The 25,416-nt window shown below is 41.1% G+C and overlaps 1 protein-coding gene and 1 pseudogene across 6 annotated transcripts in view; one reads left to right on the top strand and one right to left on the bottom strand.

The window, feature by feature from the left end:
• FUT8 (fucosyltransferase 8) overlaps positions 1-25,416 on the bottom strand; it is a 398,079-nt gene that overhangs the window by 310,824 nt on the left and 61,839 nt on the right. For 4 of the 6 annotated variants that reach the window (XM_046008252.1, XM_046008253.1, XM_046008254.1 and 1 more), the window contains one exon: positions 16,306-16,407. The gene's annotated coding sequence lies outside the window, so the exon portion shown is untranslated. Of the gene's footprint in view, positions 1-3,499; positions 3,604-14,896; positions 14,945-16,305; positions 16,408-25,416 lie in introns of those variants that run through there. The other 2 variants (XM_046008251.1, XM_046008250.1) reach the window with 2 other exon arrangements.
• Positions 19,299-19,705, top strand: LOC123943665 (annotated as a pseudogene).

The following is a 25,416-nucleotide window of genomic DNA, read 5'->3' as shown; positions in this document are numbered from 1 at the left end:
TTAAGAAACGACTATCACACACTCTACATTATGGTGTATATTTTTCTGAGATTGTAAATGAGAAATTCAGTAAGCCTTAAGCATATACTTTCCATTATTTTAAATCATGAAAAGATTTTTTTAAGTAATTTATAATATAAAACACATATATATATATATATTCCACAAATGACCAAGTACAGATATATGCCCATATCAATTCCCTTACTCTTTTAATTAAAAATTTATGTTCCTTTCGGTCATAAAAATCTGGGTTTGGGTGTTTTAAAAGTTCAAATACATACTAAGCTATGCTTTGCTTTGGCACTAGCTCCCCCTCCAGACCAACCTACTAATATAACTGCACTTAAAAAAATAAACAACACAAGTTTTTCCAAACCACAAGAGAATTTCAAAATTCATCACTTTTAAGGACATTCCAGTACTTTAAAATAACTAATTAAAATTGAAACCAAATATTGCATAATGTAATCAGAATTATTGTTTTTTCAATTCCATACATCTCAAATAGGATGACTTATAGGAAAACAACTTCAAGTGACTCTTTAAATTTAAGAACATCCTAAACGATCTACATGGTGTGATATTTTATGGAAATTATTTTGAATCACTACCCTAATAAACCACAGCATACCACTCATGTTAACTCACTACTTGCTCAAAGATACACTTTTGCATGTTTCTGCAATCTATGCAAGCTTCATTCCAGCTGCTCAGCTCTTCAATTCAAGTAACAATTCTCAATTTATAAAAGCAGCAAAAGGAAAATCCATGCCCTAAATCATTCTTCAATGGTCCTAATAGCCTATTCATTTCTAACTCCCTACATTTCTATATATTAAACTGTAAATTCACAAACAAATGTTTGAATGCCCACCTTAACTGTTACTATTATAGTATTTATAAATCAAGTAATTGCTACTTTGTATACACATCTTATGGTATATTTCACAAAGCTGGCAATGTACAAGATCTTATCATTTGACATAGAATTTTAGGTTATTTTTTAGGTTATTTTAAAGAAGGGAAAACACAACTTGCTCCATTATTTCAGTAATAGTGCTGTTGTGCTTAATTTCTTTCCAAAATGTTTTCATAGATATAATGCACCTTTTAAAAGAACTATGTATAAAAACATGAAATTTAAATTATATAAAGTAAATAAATATAAACTTACCTCCAGGAGTAACAAGAAGAAAAAAAAAAACAAACTATAAAGAAACCTTGCCTACAGTTTCAAAAGAGAGCCAAGTCAAAGTTCAGTCAGTTACCCATGATGAGCTTAATTCTAAACTGATAGAAAACTTTTGTTGAAATCTGTTCTGTGTTACCTTGAAGTTGGGGGTTATCTACTGGTGATTCTGCCTTTTCCTAGGTTCACCTTCTAAAGTTGGCATAAGTCCACTGTAAATTAATTCAAACATGGGAAGAAGAACCACCACCTCTCTCTGCCTTTCTCCAAGGCCTCCAATCAATCGGCTAATAATATACGGCAAAACACTAAAAGCTCACCAGGGATAAACCCTAACCAAGACACTGCCATTTAACTTAAGATATACACAGCATCTCTGACGTTCTGTGTGGCTGAAGATTGCAATCCCCACGGCAAAAGAACAGGTGCTGCACCCGACAACCCACTCACTCTTGCAGGACAAATCTCCTTTAACTAATAAATAAGGACTCGTTTCACCTTCCCAAATAAGTTTAAATACTCAAAAGCCGCCAGCTCATCATTTCCACATCAGTTGGGGTGGTGCAGCGGCACTCACGCCTTTAACTGCCCAGGCATTGGCCCCTCGCCGGGAGCGGATCTTTGTACAGGTCCACCCCCCGATTTCTGGCCCGAGAACCCCTCACAAAAGCCCGTAACGTACAAGCATCCTCCTCCCCACAGTCGGCGACTACAGACACCGAGTTGCTGGCGAAAGGGCAGGTAGGTGGAGAGGAGAAAAGAGGGACACCTCCCACCCCCGCCCCCATCCCTTCTCCTCTCCTTGGCTTCGGCCCCTGCCCGAAGCAAGGATGCGCGACGCGGAGGACAGCCGCGGCTGCAGGCGCCCCTCACCCCCAGCCCGCGCCCCCGGGCCGCGTCAGAGCGTCCCGGGGGCTTCCTCCCCACTTTTCCCGGAGCCCCTGGGTAAGCAGCAGCAGTTGTAGCAACAGGCCCGGGGAACGCCTGGTGGGGAAAGAGCGGCGACAGCCCCGGATCACATCCCCGGCGCCTCCTCGAATCCCGCACTAGCCCAGCCCCAGACCCCGAGGCGCTCGGGGCCCGGCTCCCAAACGCCCCCTTACCCGAGGCGGGAGCAGAGGCGGTCTCCGCGGTCCCCAGTTGCCGCCGCCGCCGCCGCCGCCACAGCCCTCAGCCGCAGCTGCCCCGTTGGGGAGTGGGAGGGGTGGCTGGGTGGAGGATGCTACTCCCGACTGAAAGGAGAGGAAGAAACGGAAACAGGAACCGCCGCCGCCGCTGCTTAACGGAGCCTTCGGCGCCACTGACTGAGCGAGAGCGCGAGGCGGCGCGAGCGGGGCAGTCGCTGACAGCGCGAGACGGAGCGCGAGCCGGGTCCCGGGCGCGCGACCCCGAGCAGCACCGGCCCCATTCCGCGAGGAGAGGAAGGGGACCGGTTGGCTGGGGGCTGGGAGGGGGCGCTGTGGGGCGGGGGCCTGGAGCAGAGGGAACCCAGCTACTCGGGTCGGCCGGAGATAACGCGCGCACGCGCCGGAGCGGCTCTGACAACGAGCGCAGGCGGGGAAGCCTTGGCTAGCGCAAGCGTGCGCGCGCGGGTGGGGGCGCGCGCCCCTCAGCGTTACAGGCTTCTGGGAGAAGGCGCGCATGCGCCGGCCGCTGCCACCTACGGCGACCCTGGCATGTGCCACCACTTCTTCCCGCCCCTTTCTCGCTGCGCCGGTGGATAGCGTAGCTGCAGCATCCGCTGCCAGGCAGAGCCGCGGGTCACAGAGGGACCGGGAGACTTCCAGCTTGGGCGCCTGCTTCCTACACGAGCGTAGGCCGCCCTCTACCGCCTGCAGGCCGGAGGCTGACGGCGGCGCGACTCGAGCCCAACTCCCCATTCCCGGGAGCGCCATCTCCAGGGAATGTCGTATTCTCGACAGCCGGGGAACGGACTGGCCCGACCCAGTTCATTCCGCGCCCCTACGGAGCCCTGGTACTGGAGATTGCAGCAGGCTTCCTGCTACTTTTTAGAGGGGATCGCGGCAGCTCAGCCCCTGCAGCCCAGTTCTGGCCGTTCAACTGCAGCTTGCGGCGTGACCAGGGAATGGAATCGCACCCCCATGCAACTAGCGAAGCCCTGTTTTATTTTGTGAGAGCTGTTTACACATTCGCCCCGACAGAAAGACTTCCCACAAGGGCCTGCGTTTGATGCCTAGCCTCTGCCCCGACCCGGGGCTGCGACAGCCCCTTTGAGGCGGAAGTTTATTCGGTACGGGAAAGAGAACTTGGGGGTGCGGGACAGGGGTTCCCTAGGATGCTTCCTACCCGCTCGCACTCGGGAAATTCCTGGCGCCCGCGATGCAGAGCAGTGGGCCGAAGACCTAGCTCTGACCAGCCCAGACCGCGAGCGGAGCCGGAGGACCCCAGCGCGCCGCCCCGGCACACAAAGTAGTCGCGGGCCGAGGGAGGGGGTGCCACGGGGTCCAATCAGAGACACGAGCCGTGTGAGTGGAGTGCCAGCCGACCAATCGGACGGCCGGAGGATGAGCTTCCCGTACCCAACTCTTCCCTGTAGCCTCTGGACCCAGATCCCGAGCCTGGAGCGCTGTGCCGCCGAAAGCGACATGGTGCCCCAAGCGCAGAAAAAAATATTTCTCTAGACTTGGGTATTTTTAAGTAAATGCCTTGGGTACTTATCACAAAACAAATAGCGGCGGCGTTTTAGATGCTGAGTATGGAAAGGATCACGGAAAAGAGATTTACAAGGCACTGGCCTGCCAACACTTCAATCTGCCTAATAACGTTCATAAATTTACAGTATTTATTGAGGACTTTTTATAGGCCGGGAACTGTATTACAGAAAAACAAATAAGATGACAGCTGATTCAAAGAAGACAAAAAGTTCCCTGTCCTCAAGAAGCTCGGCTGCTTCTTAAGTTTGCTGGACCTTGTGACTCTGGTATTTACTGTCAGTCCTTTAAGGAAAAAACTCTCAGCAAAGTAGTTTCCAGTCATCTTTATGACTGTTATCTCTCTTAGGAAGAGAAAGTTGAGGGAAAAGTAGAGTGACCTGTCTAAAGTTACACGAAAAAGATACTGGCAGAGCCAGAATTATGTTCTAGCTCAGAGAGCTTGTAGATCATCATTCAACAATGATTTATTGAATGCATGGTTGCCATCCTCTACTAAAGAGGTTCCTGTGCTGAGCTCGCAAACAACAGAATTCTACTATAAGGGCCACAAGCTTTGGTTGTCGGAAATGAAAGGAAATTTTAGGCTTATGCCATCGTAAGATGAAGTAAAGGCTAATGTCTTATCAGTCATACTCTAGATCATTTTCAGAAGTCAGAGGTAAGATAGATATTTACTTTTTAGTTTAAACAGCATTTTAAAAATATTTAAGCAACATTGTCGATCAACTTTGACCTTGATTTAAGGACAGATTGACTAGGTGTCTTGTTGGGGGAAAAAAAAACAGACTTCTGAATTTTTTCACTGAAGTTGTTACATGGATAAATCAGAGGGATTCAGTATAGATACTCTCTTTGAAATCATTTTGCTTTATTCAACACCTTGTACCAATTTTGTATAAATTCTAGACTTCAACTTGTTAGATCTCTGTATATAACCTTTGTCATTGAGTTTTTGGAGTTATATTATAGATTTTTGTGATTACAGTGTTACCCTATTCTCCAGAACGTGACTATGAATCTCAAGAGTAGTTATTAGCTAAATAAGATTTTGAATAAAATTAAAGAGCATGGCACATTAAAAAAAAATTTAGCAAGGATGTTTAACTTTAAAGCTTACCTTATATAATACTTTAAGATCTCCAAGTTCAAAGCTTTACTTTACATATGCCTCAAAACATCCAATTTTCCATCTGGCCTTCATTTTTCCTTTCCAAATGTAGGAATTAAAATACATATCTTCTCAGGAGTGCCTGTCTGACTCAGTTGGTAGAGCATGTGATTCTTGATCTCAGGGTTGTGAGTTTAAAATCTTTTTTAAAAATTAAATAAAATATATCTTCGCTACTGCCTTTTGCTTTAAAAAAAAAAAAATCTGTCCTAGGAATATTTGCCCAAAATTTAGTGTATTTTGGTAGGATAGTATATTACATATTAAAATACCAGATAATTTGGGTATCTCTACAATACACTCAGAAACTACTTCTCTAGTGACTGCTCTGTTGAGTCAGTGTGCTCAGCCTGTGACAGAACAGTGTTATCAAGGCCCTTTCCAGGACATGCCCAGGATTAGCTGCCACCTCAGAACTGGACGTATCAGTTATACAACTGACTTTGGGAACAAATCTTTACACACTGAGTTCCAGATCAATAATGGATTTCCAAAAAATTCACAACAGTTCCAACTTTAACATTTCTTTTACTCTCTCTGGAAAGGAATTACTAAAACTCTGCCTCTCTCTTGCTAGGTTGTTTCTGAGAAGGAAAATATCTCCAAAAGGTTCTACACATTACTAGAACCAGAAGACATCTCTGTCAAAAGATGTTTTCTCCACAAGCTCTAGCTTCCCCACCACCACCCACTGCTGTTCCTGGGCCCTCTCACTCTCTCTTCTCACCCCAGCTGCCTGCCTCTACCTCTCATCACTCCTAGTTTCTGATATTTGCTTAAGCAAGTAGAAGTGCTCCACCACTTCCTCTACCATTCCCTCACCAGCTAGGTTTTAGACCCATCTTTGCTTATCTGAAAACTTACAGATAAGTTCTGCTCAGCAAGAGACGGTACAGAACATTTTTTGTCATATTATACCAAGAACTAATAGAACCTTGTCAGTACATTATATTCTTTTACACAGCCTGTGTCAAATTCTTAATCATCAACCAGAGCTGTGGGGTCTTATGGGTGGGGCAAGGAGGAGTTAACCATTAGACAATGGAAAAGATGAAAATGAAAGTTAAAGTGAATACACTAGTAACCATTTTATTGAGAGATGAGCTAGATCAGTTAATGAACTTGAATATTATCACGTTTCCGAAGTTGTGAACATTCATGCAGGAACTGGTTTGAAGTTTACTACTACCATTTTATTAATGACTATAATAACAATAATAGGCTAGCTGTAATATTGCTGAGTGCCAGGCACCATGATAAACTCTTACCTCTATCATGTAATTCTTAAAGTAACCCTTTGACGCAAATCCTATTATTATAATAGGGAGATCTAAGAGGTCACAGAGAGGAGATAAAGAGGTTCTCAGCAGCAGCTACTTAGCAAATAGTTGAGAAATGTTTCCATTTCTGCTAGGGTGGACCAACTGAATGTCAGTCCTGGAAACATTCTTAACAATTCTTAACTGTCCTTATTTTCTAATCATTGCTCTAGGTATATTTACTTAGAGGATTCCATCTTACAAGAAATCATTCAAAAGACAGCACTGTTATTGTTACATGCAAAAAGGTGTGACCTTGAGATAATCATTTTACCCATTTGGGCCCTTAGTTTTCTTATTTGTAGAATAAAGGGGATGGTCTAATGAAATTTTAGTTGTTTGCCAGTTCTAAAGCTACAAATCTAACCAGCTTGACAAACCATTGCCAGCAACCACAACAATGAAATATGAAAAAACAGTCTATACTTTGAAATCCAGTAAATGTTTTTAAGTCATTTTTGAGCCAACTCCTTAAATAGAAATTCAGTCTACATCCACTTATTAAAGAGCAAAGGCAATCTTTCCAGTCAGAAGAGTAAATGAATTGATGGATTTAAAGACTTATGAAATTAGCCAAACTATCCCTTTCTATGACCTGCCTCCATGGCTGAAATTTCTTTTTTCTTCATTGAGATAAAGCATCATATAGTTCACACTGTTCACAACCACTCTTATTCCTTCCTCATTAATGGCATACTGTGTGTGTGTGTGTGTGTGTGTGTGTGTGTGTGTTTTAGGTAACCAAACCAACCTCCAGCAATAGAATGGCAATTCAATTAGCCTAAGTCAATCAGTAAATTAATTCCCTAGTATGGTAAAGACTTGCTTACTCTTTCCTTGCATATAAAGAGATTATATTTTCATAATACATCCCTGCCACTCAACCTCACTGAACCATGTAACTAGTTACAGCCACTAGTCTACAGTGGGTTGTGGGCAGAAGTGATATGTATCTCTTCCAGGCATAAAATTTAATTGCAAGTATAAGTTCTCACAGTGTTTACCCTGCCCCAGTTTCAAAACCAATATTATTGAAGATGATAGAGCTTTTGTTAGCCTGGGTCCCTAAAAGAGGAAAGTGTGGAACACCCCACCTCTCACCCTCATCAGGTCAGGATGGATATATGAATAAAAAATACACCTTTATTATTTAAGCCACTGAGATTTGGGGTTGTTTTTTACTGCAGTATGACTTGAAATCTAGGTTATGCTAGGTCTTAGATGATTTTAATTCTAATTTAGGTATATCCTAATACACCTGAAAACCACTATAGTCCTGGAGTATGCTGGCCTAGTCAGACTAGAAGGAAGGATTTTTAGTCCTGCTTAGGGGAGAGGATTCCCTCCTAACAGATACAAATGAGTCAGGCCATAACACAGATTACCACTGACAGCAATCTAACAACAATAAGAATTAACCTTAAAATGAAGTCAACACACTGAAGATGTCAAACAAAGAGAAAAAACCTTGAAATATGTTTGAGCTGGTGATTATATCATTCCTGAAGGCTTCTTTTCTCTACACTTGTAATATTAGAAAATAATAATCCTGGTTTTCCCCTCCATAACACCATGAGCAGAAATTACATCTTGTATATCTTTAATTTCATCACAGTTCCTAACACAGATATAGCTTTGGAAGTACTCAAAAATATTGGATGAATTAAAAATTTTATAAATATAATAGCTCATGCTCTTGCCTTTAGAAACAAAATGTCACCGGAATTAACAAGGGGGAAAAGTAATTTAATACAACCCAATCTTTTTACAGATAAAGAGATTAAGACCCAGATACATTTCAAGATTTATCAAGTTCACATAGCTTTGTTATGACAGAAGGAAGGGAAAAAACTAATAATTACTTCATCAAAAATGACCATAGTTTCCAACTGAAAATAGAGAAGCAATGAGACAGTATATTACCATGGTAGTTAAAACCTTCGAAGTTAAGACAAATGTAGCTTGCTTACTAGCTATATGTTCTTGGACAAGTTACTTAACCTCCCTGAGCTCTGGTTTTCCATCTGTAAAAGAATAATAATCTCTAGCTCATAGGTTGAGGAATAAATGACTCAACATGTAAAAAGCACTCAGCACAATGCCTGACACATAATAAACATTCTATGTATTGCAGTCCTATCAAATGGTCTTTATTCATAGATAAATCAATTTTTTTTGCATTAGGATAGATCCATTCTCCTTTATCTTTCCTTTCATTTAATTCAGACCACTGACCTGTGTTTTTCCATCATGGGTAATTATAGTGTAGCCTATACAATTGCCTAACCAGGACTGCCTTTCCTGTAGGAACTGCTACCCCTGTTTCCACACATCTGTCATATGATGGCAGCAAGAAAAGCCTTGTTACTACTGATTGGCCATTGGCCACAGCTAATTGGTGAAGAGGTGGACACCTGACCCAAGTTGGGCCAATGAAGCCATTCCTCCAATATGTTTAGACTTTGGAAGGAAGGTCATCTCTAGTCTCAGCTGGATATATTATCTGAAAGATGTCACTGGACATGTTTTTGTTTTGTTTTTGCCAAGTAGAGAAACACATTCTGCTTCGACAGAATAAAGTCAATGGACAAAGGGAGAAGAACAGGTGAGGAAAGTGTCTTCGTTATGCTGGAGATCTCAGTTCCAGGTTTCTTGACTATTGACAGAATCTCTGCCTTTCCTTCTGCTGTTGGTTGCCTCTTCCAAGGTTTCCCTCCATATTCTTCTAATATATTCCCTATTTTGCATAAACTAATTTCAGGTGGGTTTATTTTAGCTGTGATTAATGCAATGGTATGTATATTAACATAAAGTAGAAAAATAAGAGGGAAAAATCCTTAATTAAATTTATTAACAACTTGAATGATACTTCTAAGAATATGATCAAGTTTATAAAAATGAATCAATAAATCTTCATCAGCTATACATAAAGCAGAGACTTCAAATTACCCCCATGTCTGTTCTTTCATTCTTCCATAACAATGAACCCCCAATTTTTAGATGGTCATCTTGCCACTCAGCTAAAACCTAATATTTTCCAGTCTCTATTGTTGCATAGGTGTGGCCATATGACTAAAGTCTGGCTGTTGAGATCAAAGTAGAAATGTTGTGTGGGACATCTATTTAAAAAAAAAAAAGTAATAAAAAGAAAGGGAATATAGCCTTCTTAACCATTCTCTGCACCTGGGCTGTAATGTGATGACTGGAGCCCTTTCAGCCATTTTGGACCATGAGGAAGATAGCCAAACCCTGGGGATAGCATGCATAATAGTGAGGAAGGAGCTGACTCCCTGACAACTTTGTGGCGCCTCCCTGCCAGTCCTGGGCTGCTACCTCCAACATTCTTTCATATGAATAAACAAACAAATAAATAACTAAATAAGCAAGCCTCTCTCTTATTTAAGGCACTGTTTTCTAGGTTTTTCTGTTACATGCCACTGAACCTAACCCTGATACAATGCCATAGTAGTTTGATAAATCATGTTGGATCCTTAATGCTCCATAAAAAGAGAAATCCAAAAAGATTTGAAAGAAATATAAAAAGACAAATATATACTACTATATTGAAAAATTTTAAACCAAAAATACAGATACAGACTGAAGAAGGATGGGATAGGTGCAAGAGAAAGATAAAAATTCAGAGAGAAAAATTCCAGCCAAAGAAGCCAAAAATTACCGGAGTCACTATGTTATAAATATTTGTTCCAATAAGAATGGGCCTTGCTGAAGTCATCAAAGTTCAAGGTCCTGCTTTGCAGGGGCAAAACCCTATTTTTCAGTTCACCGGAGGGAAAATTAGAATCTGAAGGGAAAGACTAACTCTAACCAAACTGACAGAAATCTGAAAAACCAGAAGGTCCCTGGAGGGCAGAGCCCCTGCCTCTCTGTCTTGATCACCATTATGTATCATATTTGCTGAATGAGTTAATTAATTTTCATTACAGTATAACTGCCAGGGAGATAAAGAAACTCCTAACCTCTGGCTAGTCAGGGTCTTTTACAGTTTCCATGGGAACAAGGCAGTATGGAGTCATGGCTCAGAGAGTAGATTCTATTTGAATCCAAGCACTGCCACTTAATAGTGATGAGACCTTGGGAAACTTTTTAAAACCATGTGTTATTTTTTTCATTCATGTAAAATGGGAATGAGAATGTTATCTACCTCATTGGGTTGTCATGCCTGTAAAATGAGTTATTACATATAAGGCTTTTCAGAACAGCACCTGGCAGAGAGTTAGCACACAACAAATGTTAGCTGTTTATCGCCCTACAAAAACCCTGAGCTAAAGCAAGCGTTTGTGGACACTATTATTATTATCTGATCTACATCCAAAGTCAAGATAACATGAAAACAGAATCTCGGAAAGAAAAAGAAATAGGTGATGGGCTAGATTTCCTGAACCGAAGGTTGAATGTCGTTTCAGTCCTGCGGTACATGCTAGAGTACAAGTGTTGGTATTTAAAACAAAGAGCAAAGGTTCTAAAAACAACCCCCTATAAATTGTGCTGGCAGAGTTTACAAGTACACTTGTAAACTCACATGGATTGGGTCAAGGGGAGCTAACTTATATTTCTTTCAAGGCTGATCATTTAGTTTAAAATACACTCCCTGTCTTCTGGGCACTTCTGTCAAACGGCAGAGAAGTCCATTCAACCTACCTGAGCTTTTTAAGGTGCAAGGAACCAAACAACTCAGGTTACTCCAAGGAAAAGAGGATCTGAACTGTTTTCAGTTCAAAATGCATGAACTAAAACTGACCCTGTGGCTGAAGCACCATCAGACACCAAGGCAGCTGGAGATCTGATCCGCACACATCTCCATCCCTCTCACGTTCCCCATCTCATTTTCTGTTCTTCTGCTCTTTTCTCAGTGCCAACTGACTTCTTTTTTTTTAAGATTTTTATTTATTTATTTGACAGAGAGAAATCACAAGTAGGCAGAGAAGCAGGCAGAGAGAGAGGGGGAAGCAGGCTCCCTGCTGAGCAGAGAGCCTGATGTGGGGCTCGATCCCAGGACCCTGGGATCAGGGCCTGAGCCAAAGGCAGAAGCTTTACCCACTGAGCCACCCAGGTGCCCCCAACTGACTTCTAGTTTTTAGTCTACCTTTTGGTTTCTGGGGCTCATGATTTTTGTTCCATTGTAATTTCATAGTATAAGACATAGTCTTAAGTTTTTCTGTTTCTTGATTCACATTCTCCAGAGAAGGAAATCTTGTCGGGGCTTTGTATCTTTCTCTACTAAGTCACATCACAGGTCTTTTGGGCCTCAGTCAAGTATTTATTCCAATCCAAACTACCTTGTCAAGGTGGTGGCAGCTGCCCCTTCAGCAGGGGCTCTGGTCCTGAGCATGTAGTAGAAGTGGGGGAGGGGGATACACAAGGGACTAATATCACTGACAACCTGCTGCAGTCCTTTCCCTCACTTTCCCCTTCAGCTTTCGACAACTCTCTCATCTTTCTAACATTCACATACAGATCTTACTACTCTGTCCTTCTGTCCCCAGTCCTTAGCAATTCAACTCAAGCTCAATCTTCATATTGGTCTCTGCAAATTCTCTGATGCATTGTTTCCAGTAAGTGTTTAGTTCATGAAGTCAGGTAGACTCTGTTGGAATTTGCCTCCACATGGACCATCTAGCATCTCACCAACAAAATGACTCAGCCCCCCTCACAATGTCACAAAGTGAGCTCAGTAGAAATAATGAATTACGTAAAGGCAACACTCATGGCTCCTTTTAAAATCAGCAAAAAGGTGAAAGCCCTAGGATAATGGAACTAAACTGTCTTCACATAGGAAAGATAGACATTCTAAAAGCTAACCTACAGACAAATTTTATTAAAAGCTAATTCTATCAGAGTTTGTGAATATCTAATATAGAAATAGCATATCACTCTGGGGCACCTGGGTGACTTAGTCAGTTAAGCATCTGACTCTTGTTTTTGGCTCAGGTCATGATCTCATGGTTGGTGAGATCCAGCCTGGGGTCAGGCTCTGCGTTCAGTAGGGAGTCTGCTTGAAGACTCTCTTGCCACTCACCCCTCCTCTAAAAATAAATAAATCAATAAAGCTTTTTAGTAAAAGAAGAAGAAATTCTGTAGCTCTGAATTAACAACAAGGGGGACTGGGAAATACAAAGGACCGCATGGGTGTTTGCTGAGCACTGTTATCTCCACCACAGGCAGTAGATGACCAACACAATCCCATGTGGCACAGCTCTGTATAAAGTAATTTAAACATAAGATAATCAGAAGATGAAATGGACAGCAGGAGGTGAATTCCAGAAATCGTGAAGGACATGATAATGGATTAGATGAAAAAGTGACAAGCCATGAATGAGATTTTGGGCTTGGTTGATGACTTATTTCATATCATTAATGTAAGTCAAAGTTCAGTATAATCACATTTAGAATCAGGTCTTCTGCTCTCAACCCAATATTCTGCCAGGCTTAATACTTCATTTACAAAAAGCAAAATCCTAATGAAGGATCATTGAACCAGATGGGGTCCGCAGTGTCTAGAATAATGCTTGTGCTATTGGAAATGCTCAGTGAACATTACATGAATGCATGAGTGAAGGAATGAATGAATGAAGAAAGTGACTTTACATGAATGGAAAGGATTTGGCCAAAAAAAAAAAAATTGTCTTCACATGTTGTTAGATCCTCCAAATGGTTTCCAAGGAAGTTGTAATACCTTTTAATAGCTATTCTTAAAGTAGCCTAAGAAACCTTCCACATACTTATGTCCACATTCCTAAATAATAGAAGAAATCCAATTAACTTTGTCTTTCCTTTTACGGGAGTATTTTTCATTTTTAGAATAAGGGCTTAATAAAAGAATCTATGCAGCTCTTTCACTTTTAATATTCTGTGTGCCTCTAAGACAAAATGTGCTTGATTAGTTCTATCCTCCAACTTATAATGAATGCATGTACCGACTCCTCCCAGATAGATATGGCTGTGGTGATCATATTTTACTCACCAAATGGAGTGAAACTAAGTCTAAGCACTAAATCTAGTACTTAAAATCTGAATTTGCCTGGAAGTCCAAGAAACATGGACACCACGGATGAGTCTGAAATATTTATTTAAGCTCTGCATGATTCCTCATGACCTTGTACTTAAAGTGTTCTTGGTTGTATATCAGGACTGATATTCACCAATAGGGCAAAATTCTGATTGGCCAGGAGTCTATTTTGATTATCTGAGACCATGCAATAGTATTTTGAATATTCGAAGGGTACCTTTGTCTTCTGTGAGCTTAAATTAGCAACAGAGAGGCTAACTGAAGCTCTGGTAAACAAGGTTGCACTCAGATCATTTCGATTCTGTAAGGAGAGTTTTTAATCCTTTTTTCATTATCTACCAATTACCACTTACCACTTTGTTCATCAAGGACATGGGACAAATTTTACACTCATTACAACAAACCCAGTATCACATGCGGATGAAGTAAAACAAATTTTAACCGACACAAACTAACATGGGTGTGTGAATGCGTGTGTGTGTGCATGTGTGTGTATACATAATGGTTTTAGGATTAAGTCAGTCATACTCTGACAGAGAGTAGCATGAACCATAACGTCTGGAGGTACCTCCTGTATTGAAGACTCATAATTTCCCACGTATACAGTCTAGAAAAACCAAACTGCTAGATATAGATGCTCATTAAATTGCTTATATAAGAAAAACAATATTTTTATTATAGTTGAAATGAAAGTTGAATAAAGTACATCAGATTTCCCCTAATATGCTTACAATCATCTTCAGCTGCTAAAATCATCTTCCAAAGTTTTCTAGACTCAAAGCAGCACAACTTACTCTGATCCTTCAATTTTCCCAGCCTCCTTTCTACTAACGTTGCAACCACGTACTAGTCAATGGGTGGCAGACAGAAATGATATTGTTACTTCCTACTCTGGTTATAAGTGTTCATGTAAGAACCTCCAGCTCTTTCTTCCTCTGCCTTGGTGATCTTGGAGGTTAGATATTTCAGATGGTCTCACTCTAAGATAGGTAGATTGCAAGGATCCCTGATTGTCCACTAGGAGAAGAGCCATCCGACAAGCAGTGGACTGTGACATAAACAAGGAATAAATTTTTATTGCATTAAGCCACTAGTGTTAATTAACCAACTACGATAGTAACTGAGAGGATAATGGGGGCTGAAATCTAGCCCCTGGTGTGGTACCAAACCATGTGGCCTGGCAGTCTTTTGCCAAAATGACTGCTCTGGTCTGCATTCCCTCAGGGGAGTTGTACCTTCATAATCCACATAGAGATGCCGTATGGACTATCAAAAGCCTTGACTATATCCCCTCTCAACTGGTCACCTGGTCCCCACTTTCTCCCCTTCAAAATCCCTCTATGAAGAGCTGCCAAACTAATATTCCTGAGGCATAACCCTGATCATGATATTTCCTGCTCAGAAACCCCTAGAGAAGTCCCGTTGCTTTGTGGATTAAGCCCAGAATCCTTAACATGGTCCCCAAGACCCTCTCCCATTCATTGGACAAACCCACCTATGTGCCCCAATCATTACCTTTGTCTTCTCACTCCTGTGTTCTCCATCTCTGGAAGCTGGTGTGACCTGAAACCAGGATCTCCGTCAGCCTGACTCCGCATAGCAGGTGCCTCCCAGCTCATAGCCAGCGGTCACTGACCCAGCTTACAAAACCCCTCCCTTCACTCCCTCCACAGATTTTTATGGTATGGAATTTCTTCAAGTCCTCCAGCCTTCAGGAGTCCCCTTCTCCTTTAATATCCAAATTTTTAAATCTCAGCTCCCATCCCATACATAATAAAGTCACCTCCATCTGGTTTATTTGTGGGGGAGAAGGAGGTCTGTCTCATAGTTTTTCTTGAGGCAAGTCAGTCTATAGGCTGTTCCCACATTCCAGCTCTGCAACACAGCAAGAATTCAGCTGTATTCTCATCCCTTGCTGGAAGGTGTCAATAGAAACTCATCTTATCATGAGGGAACCAAGAAGTGAGGGAAAAACAACATAAAATGCAGCTACTTCTACTCTATGAGCAGCTAGGATTGGCAGATAAAATATAAGATATCTAACTAAATTTGACTTTCAGATAAACAACAAATCATTTTTTAGCATAAGGATTTCCCAAATACTGCACGAGACATATTTATGCTAAGAAATTACTTGTCTACTTGAAACTCAAATTTAACTGAGCAACTTGCATTTTTATATGCTAGATCTGGCATCATAAGTAGTGTCCTCCCTTTTGTTAAATTCTTGATCTTTGACTCAGATTGGGGAGGAAAGCAGGAGGACACTTCCTGCCAACATATAAACCTTCCAAAACACTGCCGTGTGTGTGTGTGTGTGTGTGTGTGTGTGTGTGTGTGTGTGGTATCATACTGTATATTTGTATCAAAATAACATTTCCCCCTTTGACAGCAATGTTTTCCTTCCTATTATACATGTGTTATAATGATTTCTACATACTAATATCTCCCATATGACAAAAATAAGCCTCTTGAAGTCAGGATCTTATTCTCCATATTCGTTCATTGGCTACTTAGATCTTGGAGGACTCTTTCTGGCATTAACTATCCACTTGCTACATTGGCATTTCAAGAATTCAAAAACTAGACAACAGCACCAGAGATTTTAAAGCAGATAACAGAGTCAGAAGAAAATGCCTTAGGCATGTATAATAGCAAGTCCTAGCACTTTTTCTGACTTACATCGGCCTTGGATTTTTACTTTGGGACTTGCACATATGTTTCCAAATATCTCGCGGTGTCTTCTAGGAAATACTTGGGTTTTATGTGAGGTGCCTCAGACAAGTGTAGGGACACACAGGTTATGGCTAAAAGTCATTGTTTTAAGATAGCTCTCCAGAGGTGTACTCTCTTCCTAAAACATACTGGGTAGCAACCCACTTTGTGGGTGTTCTTTCACTCTTACAAACATATTTACACGTTACCTGCAGCGCTGAGAAGGAGCAACTTGGCCACAGGTTAACATCTGGTGAATCACACAGCCTCACTCTTCAGCTCCTACATCCTGTGCTTTTTTGGCAGCACCTCTGAAAGCCAGAAAGAAAGGTAGGTTAGAGTATAAACGTTAATTAAACACCGTAAATACTATATAGAATCATGGAAACGAATGGCCTTGTTCTTTCTCTCCCATATTCAAACAAGCATGATGCTTGCTTATTTACCATGATGATTCTTTTCATAAGGAATAAGGAATAAATTATAGTCATGGAAGTGCCCTGTAGTAGTAGAAAGAGTGGGTAGGGTCTGGCTCCTTTAAGCAAGTAATCTAGAGATGGGGGACATTTCCCAGACTGCTTTATGGAAATCTAACCTTTTTGGAGAACTTTGGCTACTTTACTGAAAAAGAAGAAGAATATATATATGCATGTATATATCAAGTCGCAGCAGTTTTAAAAATGAGATAACATATGCACATGATAAAACATGCAAAGGGTATATGAAAGGGCATAAAGGGAAAAATGAGCCTCTCCTCCACTCTGCCCCTAGTCCTCCTTCCTTGCGGCACTAGTGACACCAGTTTTTATACTCTCTAGATGTATTCTCTGATGTGTATAATTATATAGCCTTACACAGATTTTATTTATACTTAATATATATTATATAAAATAATGGACTATTATACACATTGCTTTTTCAACTCCTTTTTAAATATTTTTATTGGGAAATATATAAGTAAGGATATAAAAATTTAGATGGTGATCTCACATTTTTATTTAACAACATATTTTTTAATTTTTTATTTAAATTCAATTAATTAACATACAATGTATTATCTGTTTCAGGGGTACAGGTCTGTGATTCATCAGTCTTGTGTAACACCCAGTGCTCATTATAACACTTGCCCTCCCCAAAGTCCATCACCCAGTTACCCTATCCCTGCACCTCCCCCCAGCAACCCTCAGTTTAACAACATATTTTGGAAAGCTTTCCATATCAATGCATGCCACACTGTTTCAGTATTATTATTCTTGCATAATATTCCATTATATGGCTATACCACTAAGCAATCCCAATGTTGATGGGTTTTTTGTTTGTTTCCAACTTTTTCTATATACTGAAAAACAATTGGTTTTCAGTCACTTTTCCTTGTGAGAAAAATGGTTTCAAGTATCAAGTAAGATATTTGACAGATATTGATTGACCACTCACTATGTTCAAACATGATACCTAGGCCCTGTAAACAATAATGAAACAAAGAATATTCCTATACATTTTGCCCTCTTCAAATTGTTTGGTCGTTTCCCAGGTATGTGTTATGGGATTTGTATTGTCCCTCCCAAGCCTGTAACTTAAGATTTCTTCTTCATCCACTAAAAACAAATCTTCTCTTCTAAATTTACTTTACCATGGCAAAGTAAAAGCTTCATAGATCCAGATCTTTAAACAAGCACTTTGAAGACTATATATCCATTTTCTCTGCAAAGGTAAACCTATGCTGAATTATATAAGTACAGAATTTAAGAACCAGGGAAGAACCTAATGATGGTATAGACCGACCTCTTCACTTTACAGATGAGGAAAGTAAAGCTAAGAAGAGGTTAAATGACTGAGCCATGGTCATACTCTAGCTTATTTTTTCTGATACAAAATTGGTCCAATATACTTCCCCATCCCCCATTTAAAAGTCAAATCTGTGACTTTCATTTGCGGCCATGATAGAATAACAGGGATCTGATTTACCCCTTACCTTAAACAAATGAAAATCATTTCAGTGGTTTGAGTTACAATTGAGTTAACTATTAACAATAGTTTTCAAATATTGGACAACACGTAGCAGAGGACAGTGATCTTCAAAAGAAGAGAAACAAATGAAGTGGACCTATAATTACCCCAGCTTACTGCCCAGAGGGATTCCAGGCTACAGCGCAGGCATGAGAACACCAACAAAGCCTGGAAATTTTCCTGAGTTGAAGAGGCAGAGGTGAGAATTCAGACTGGCTAAGGCAGTTAGGATTTATAGGGTAGATGACCAGAGAGGTGAAAGCTAAACACAGAGAAAGTACTGGAGATCTGCAGGGGCTCCCCTTTGAGTCTTTAATTAACATAGATGTGTATGGAAACTACCTGAGGCCAAGAAAAAAAAAAAATAGCTGAAAGAAGCAATTACTGGCATTCACACAGAGCTGGAAATACTTCACATTCCCAACAATCTAAATGGAAAAACTTTCTAACTCATTGGGCATTGGACTGAGTATCTGAAAGCTACCGCCTCTTTAGTAGGCCCAGCTGGTCTGCTCCTATCAGAATTGAAAGGGGAGCCTCCAAAGGATCAAACTGTTTCTATGTAACTTAATTGTGTCCCAGAACACAACTCAAAAATATTTAAAGGAATATAGAAAGACAGAGAGAATCCAACAGCCAATAATGTGAAATTCATAATGCCTGGAATCCAATGTTTTTCTTGATACTCTTTTTTTTTTTTTTAATCAGGCTTGCAAACTGAAGCAGGAAAATACAACCCATAATGAGGAAAACAAATCAATCAACCCACAGAAACAGATCTGACGCAGGCGGGCTCTCCGAGGCCGAGGCCCAGCGCTCTAGGCAAGACCGAGGCCCACTACATTTTATTTCTTTTGTGGTTTTACGTAGGCTGAAGTTGTTTTTGTTTTTTTTTTTTTTAAGATTTTACTTATTTATTTGACAGACAGAGATCACAAGTAGGCAGAGAGGCAGGCAGAGAGAGAGGAAGGGAAGCAGGCTCCCTGCTGAGCAGAGAGCCCAATGCGGGGCTCGATCCCAGGACCCTGGGACCATGACCTAAAACGAAGGCAGAGGCTTTAACCCACTGAGCCACCCAGGTGCCCCTAGGCTGAAGTTTTATGGGTTAGGTTAAACTTGGGGCCTCCTCAAAGAGGAGATAAATAAAAATAAAGAAAGAAAGAAAGAAAGAAGGATAAATATCTTTCTTTCCAAAATGGCTGCCTCCAGCCCCACACAAATGTTGAATCTGTAACAAGCAATGCTGAGAAAGAGCAAGCATTTCAGCTCCTTCAGTTAAAGAACTTATGATGTCAGGAGGACAATAAGAATGTAAAGGATCCTGAAGAAATTCAAACCCTAGTGAATAAAACCAAAAGAGACCTTGGAATAAATCATCCACAGGTCCACATGGGCCAACTGTATTTGACTGACAAGCTTATCACTGAGAATCCTAGGACCAAGAGAAGAGAGAAGCCTAGGACCTCGGGAGCCAAGACTGGCCCCCATTGGCCGTGTGGACCACTGTCAGCATCCATTCTGTGCTTGCTACAGGGCTCCCAACAGACCACAGTGACCTCTTCCATCAGCTTAAAAGAGCCTCTTGCTCTGCTTGCCCTGTAGGAGCTGATAAACTGAGTCCAGTTTCCATTCTTCTGCAGCCTTAGTGAGAAAGGATGGTTGTTCTTGGCTCAAGTGTTAGAATGAAGAGCGGGAGCTCGCTTAGAATGATGCTGTGCATTATTGGGTCTCCTCTCCACCCCACCCCTCTTTTGTATCTTTTCACCACTTGGATAGAGCACCTCCACACTTTGTTTCTTGGTTGAAAATAAACAGAATTGTCTCCCTAACAAACAAAACAAACAAACAAAAAAAGATATGACACAGGTGATAAAATTAGAAGACAAAGACATTAAAACAACTGTAACAACTATGTTCCATGTGTTCAAGAAAGTAGAAGGAGTGAGCATATTAAGGAAAGAAAAAGAAAAGCTAAAAAAAAAGTCAAGTTGAACTTCTTAATATGAAAAATACAATATTTGAGATGAAAACTCAGAACTGCTATGGCAATTATAATTTTTGCCATTATTTCTATCATTAGTAATGTCACAAATGTAGAATAATATTTTTATTGGGTCTAAAAATACTCCTTTTCATACAGAAATCTCAAAACCACATACCATTGTGCATCAAAACTATCAGTGCAGAATAGCGTTTGCATAATAAAAATATGTTAGCTGCCCTTGCTATTGGTATTTATAAAGAATGGAAGCAGCTCACAGCCTTTTCTGTATGCAAAACATGTTAAGCCAAGCATAACTTCTATTCAGAAGAGTTTAAAGTCCAATGAAGAATAAAAAATTGGGTTCTGCAACTTCATTTTTAAGCTCGGTGCATGCATAAATTAGAGAAAAAAAAACATTTCATATGCACCACTTAAGACATGGACTGAAACTAGCTAGAGGCCCTTGCCAGGGTCAGTGACAGCGGTATTCCCAATTTGAGGGTGAGCTGAGGCTTGAAGTATCTAACTTAAGAAATGCAGTAAGTAGGAGAAAATGAAGCAAGAAGCTGAAGAAGACTAAAAGGAACTCTTAAGAAGAGTGGGAATGTAAAAAATGTGAGAACTACACTTTACAAGTATGTATGAATCTCCCTGACAGAGGCAGAGAAGGCGATAACATGAAAAGGCAATTAAATTCAACCAACAGTTACTGCGTGCCTGTTACCTGCAAGGCACGGCGCCAGAGGAAGTGCTATCCCCTTCCTCCAGCAGCACAAAATATGATGCAAAAGATGGAATCAGATACATAAATAATTGCATCATAAGTCAGACTGATAGCTGCAGTAACGTGGACATAACAACAGCCAAAGGAACATAGAAGAGTGAAATAATAACTGGGTCTTGGGATTGGCAAATGTGGGAAGACGACATAAAAGGCAACATTTGAACCATGTCCTGTAAGATACAAGGGATTTTACTATATATAAAGGGGAATTCTGTGGTTAATTTAATCTCCCATTAAATTCCATTTATTAATCTCTCCATTTAATTTCCCCCTCCCACACACCACCATTCCTTTCTCTGCCTCTCTCTGCCCTGCTTTATAATCTAGAGACTGCACCATCTGACCATCCTTGGTGGCTGGCTGGGTATTAGTAGAGTTTGGCCAATCAAAGATACCTGCCAAAGATTAGAGGGCAGGAGGAGAGAGAGCTTGGGTGTTTATTCACTGTCCCATCTCTGGGTCAGCACTGTGGTTCGGCAGTGGATGCCACGTTCCCAGCCTACAGCTCCTACTCATGGCCCCCTTTCCCATGACTCTAGCTCTCTCTAGGCTGTGGTGATACTATCTAATCCCCTTGGCCTTTTGAGCTTATCGAAGGTAAGAGCTTTCCACTCTGCTAGTTTCTGAATGTCTTTTTTTTAAATTTTAATTAATTTATTTATTTGACAGACAAATCACAAGGAGGCAGATAGGCAGGCAAAGAGAGAGAGGGGGAATCACGCTCCCTGCTGAGCAGAGAGCCCGATGCGGGGCTCGATCTCAGGACTCTGAGATCATGACCTGAGCTGAAGGCAGAGGCATTAACCCACTGAGCCACCCAGGTGCCCCAGTTTCTGTATGTCTTAAACACTGTTGTGGTTTCCCTTTACCTTGACTGTGTCTCTTAAATATCCTCTTCATTTGGACCATCTGAGTTGAATCCACTCTTAGAGTAGTGTAAGTAAAGACAAGAAGGAACACATGTCTTGATTGAGGAACCAAGACTGCATTACGGGCAACATCATGGAGTGGGAATCTAGGTTAGAGGAGAGTAGTTTTAGAGAACTGGGGTAGATCATGAGGGCCTCACTAAGGAATTTAGACTTTACTCTTGGGTAAGAGAAATCCAGTAGTAGTTATTGAGTGGATACAATCAGATCTATCTACTAGCAGGTGGCGGATGGAACAAAGAGGGACAAGACTGAAGGCAGGGAAGCCAGGTAAGGAGTTATTACAATAAAGTCCTGAAATGGGGCACTGGATGATGGTAGTGAAAATAGATTTAAAAGTTGTCAGCAATAGGGGCGCCTGGGTGGCTCCGTGGGTTAAGCCGCTGCCTTCGGCTCGGGTCATGGTCTCAGGGTCCTGGGATCGGGTCCCGCATCGGGCTCTCTGCTCAGCAGTGAGCCTGCTTCCCTCTCTCTCTCTCTGCCTGCCTCTCTGTCTGCTTGTGATCTCTCTCTGTCAAGTAAATAAATAAAATCTTAAAAAAAAAAAGTTGTCAGCAATAAAATCTAGAAGGCATGGCAAATAAGTGAATTGGGGGGAAAGCCAAGGGCATTTTTAAGGGTGGCTTCTAGGTTTCCAGCTTAGGAGAATGGTAGCCCTGTAAACTTAGAAGAGATTCTTAGACTTGGGAACGTGAGTTTGATTTGGACCACCTAGAATGTGAAGTGCTGTGGAGCATTAAGGCTGAGAATCTCAGCAAAGAGCTAAAAAATTGGGTCTATGTAATAGGAATAAGGTAAGAATTGAAGATAAAAGTAGATATTATAGAGTTATGGTTCTCAGTCCTAGTGGTCCTTGAGAATCTGCTGAGGAGCCTTTAGGAAGTAAATGTCAGGGTACAGCCCCCAGATCAATTAAATCTGATTTTCATAATTTTCTACATAAAATAGTCTAAGAAAAATTTTGATGCTCTAAGGAAGGATCACTAGGACCAGAAATCAGACTTAAGTGGTGTGTATTTAATCAGATTTCATTGGATTTAACCTGGGTTTGGATTCTTAGGATCACTCCCTAGCCAATTCTTATTGCACCCGAATCAAGATCAAAACAGAAGCAGCTCAGGGTAAAGAGCAGTGGATAGAGATAAAAACAATAAGAAAAATTTCAATCAGGAGAGTGGATCACATGCCCTGGACAGGTGGAAGAGGAATGAGAAGAGGTCACTCCATCTGGTAAATAGATTATGACTGGTCTCCAGAAAAGCAATTTTAATAACTGCAGAAGCCAGATTGCAAGAAGCAAAGAGCAGATTTTAGATGAGGAACCAGGGGGAGCGTAGACTTTCTTTCAAGAAGCTTGGTCCAGTAGGTAGGAGAAAAGAGCCCGTAACTTAAGAAGAAAAGAATTGAGAGAAAATTGTGTTGGACTTTGCAATAGAGCATGTTAGCTGATCAAGGTAAGGAAGCATCAGAGAGGAAGAGAAGGACGAAACGGAGTGGAGGATGGGTGACTGGAAGAGCAGGGCCGCAGGGGAACCTGGGGGTGGTGGGAGGTTATCAGAAGAGTCCACCAAGCAAGGGAAGCCAAAGAGATAAGTTCTAGGTGGAGAAAGGTTGAGGGAGTTTGAGGCATTGTTTCCATAATCCAGTGGAACGCCTGGGAACTAGTGAGAGAAAAGAAGGTAGATAGGAGAGGGGGAAAGGCAGAGAACAGTCACTGAGAACTTTCCATGTGCCTGGCCACATGCTGAAATTCTACCAAGTTACCTCATCCAGTCATTTAATGTACTTTTGAAGGACAAATGTCACATAAGAAGCAAAAATTAGGCCTGTTCTGCCCAATTTCAGCCATCCAGTCACCATGCTCCTGTGGTACTGTTACTAATTAATGGCCTCTAAAGCTTAACCTGCAATCTGTTTTAAGTTAAATGCTCATTTCTAGCTGAATAGGGAAAGATTTCAGCTATGATAATATTTCCTTAGTTTAGTTTAAAGAGAAGAGCCATAGAAGAACATTTGAAAGAAAGAGAAAAAGCCTATTACTGAGAACGCTCCATTAGCGAGGGCAAAGAAAGATGGGGGTTTAAAAAGATAGTGTTTAATGGCCCAAGCTAATGGCAATTAATAAATATTTAGGAAGTGGAATTAACCTGCGTATTTTTAAGTTCTCCTTTAAATGTTAAATACGTTAAGTTTAGATTACAAATCCATCAAGGGCTAGGACTATGCCACCCCTTTCTGTGATGCCTGGGCAACGGTGGGGGCTCAGGGGATGTCAACAAAGGATTTAGTCATCTTACATCGCCAGACCACCTACCCATTATTATCCATGCCATACAGTACAGGCAAGCAGGCCACTAAGCTAAATGGCTCTCCCTTTTCCAGATGCAGGTGGAGCCTCAACATAGGAAACCCGTGACACTGGGTGTCTCTTTCTCTCAGAAACACTTTCCAAAATTGGGATCAGTAAATTCAGAAGAAGGGTTTCCTTCCTTGACACCCTCGTGAACCAAGTTGGGGAATGCACATAGCCGCAGAGAAAGGCAGGAAACTTGAACAACCTGCCTGAATGAGTCTTGGGAAATCCCAGAGGGATGACCGATCCTTCAGCTGCCAAAAATCCAGTGGGAATAGAGGTGGAGATAAGAATGAAGAGGGCTCGGATGAACTCAGGATAGCACCCCTACCTATTTGGCTCTCCACAGCTTGAATACCAAGCCACTATAAATTGTTTCTCATTGACTGCTTACGTCTAGCCTACTTAAAAAAACACGTTTCAGATGATCAGGACTCCTTCTTTTAAATCCAGAAAGTATGCAACTTTTCAGTTCCGTGGAAACTAGATCCCAATTTTGATCACTCACCACCACAATCTTAGACCTAAGCACAATGCCTGGCACATAAGACAGTTGGGGCTTACTAGATCGTTATTGAATGCTTGAATTTTGCGCATGTGATCCTGCTTTCTTGTGTTTCTACATATTATTTTTATTGTTTAAAAACTTCTTGTAAAGTGTTTTTAAAGGTACTCCTATCCTTTTTCATAATCCTCTACATAAAATAGTCTAAGAAAAATCTTGATGCTCTAAGGAAGAATAACTATGTAGACACAAAGACATTTGCCAAACGTCCCATGGACTTCTTTTACCTATAGTCCTAGAAGTGCCCTACCATATGTGCACTGCAGAAGTATTAATCTGAAACCCTATTGCTTTCTGTCCTCTGTCTCCTAAAGAAATCGCTTTTCAAAGTGTTGTAGCTGGAAGACCGTCAAGGCTTGTATCACCTGACATTTACTTAATGCATTTCTTTACTGGAGTCTCCGTTTCTCTCCTAGAGTCTCCCAGAGTTCTCTATTACATCCCGGGCGGGTAGATAGAAGATAAACATTTTTATTTTGTCTCCATGCTAAAAGGTCAAAATGATGACAAAATTGGAAAGAGAACCCACACCTTTGGCTTTATTGCAGATTTCATCCTACTTAACCTTTATCCAAACATCAGCTTCCTCTCAGCCTCTTCCTTAGCAGTTCATCTTCCTAATTCATGACCATGCCAGCTGGGTAAGGGTGACTCCTAAACTATAATAACAGGAGTAGTAAACTTAATTTTGTATAGGA

The sequence above is a fragment of the Meles meles genome, chromosome 6, assembly GCF_922984935.1.
Source record: "Meles meles chromosome 6, mMelMel3.1 paternal haplotype, whole genome shotgun sequence".
Taxonomy (NCBI): Eukaryota; Metazoa; Chordata; class Mammalia; order Carnivora; family Mustelidae; genus Meles; species Meles meles.
The sequence above is the reverse complement of the archived record's forward strand: the minus strand, read 5'-3'. Positions and strand labels throughout refer to the sequence as shown.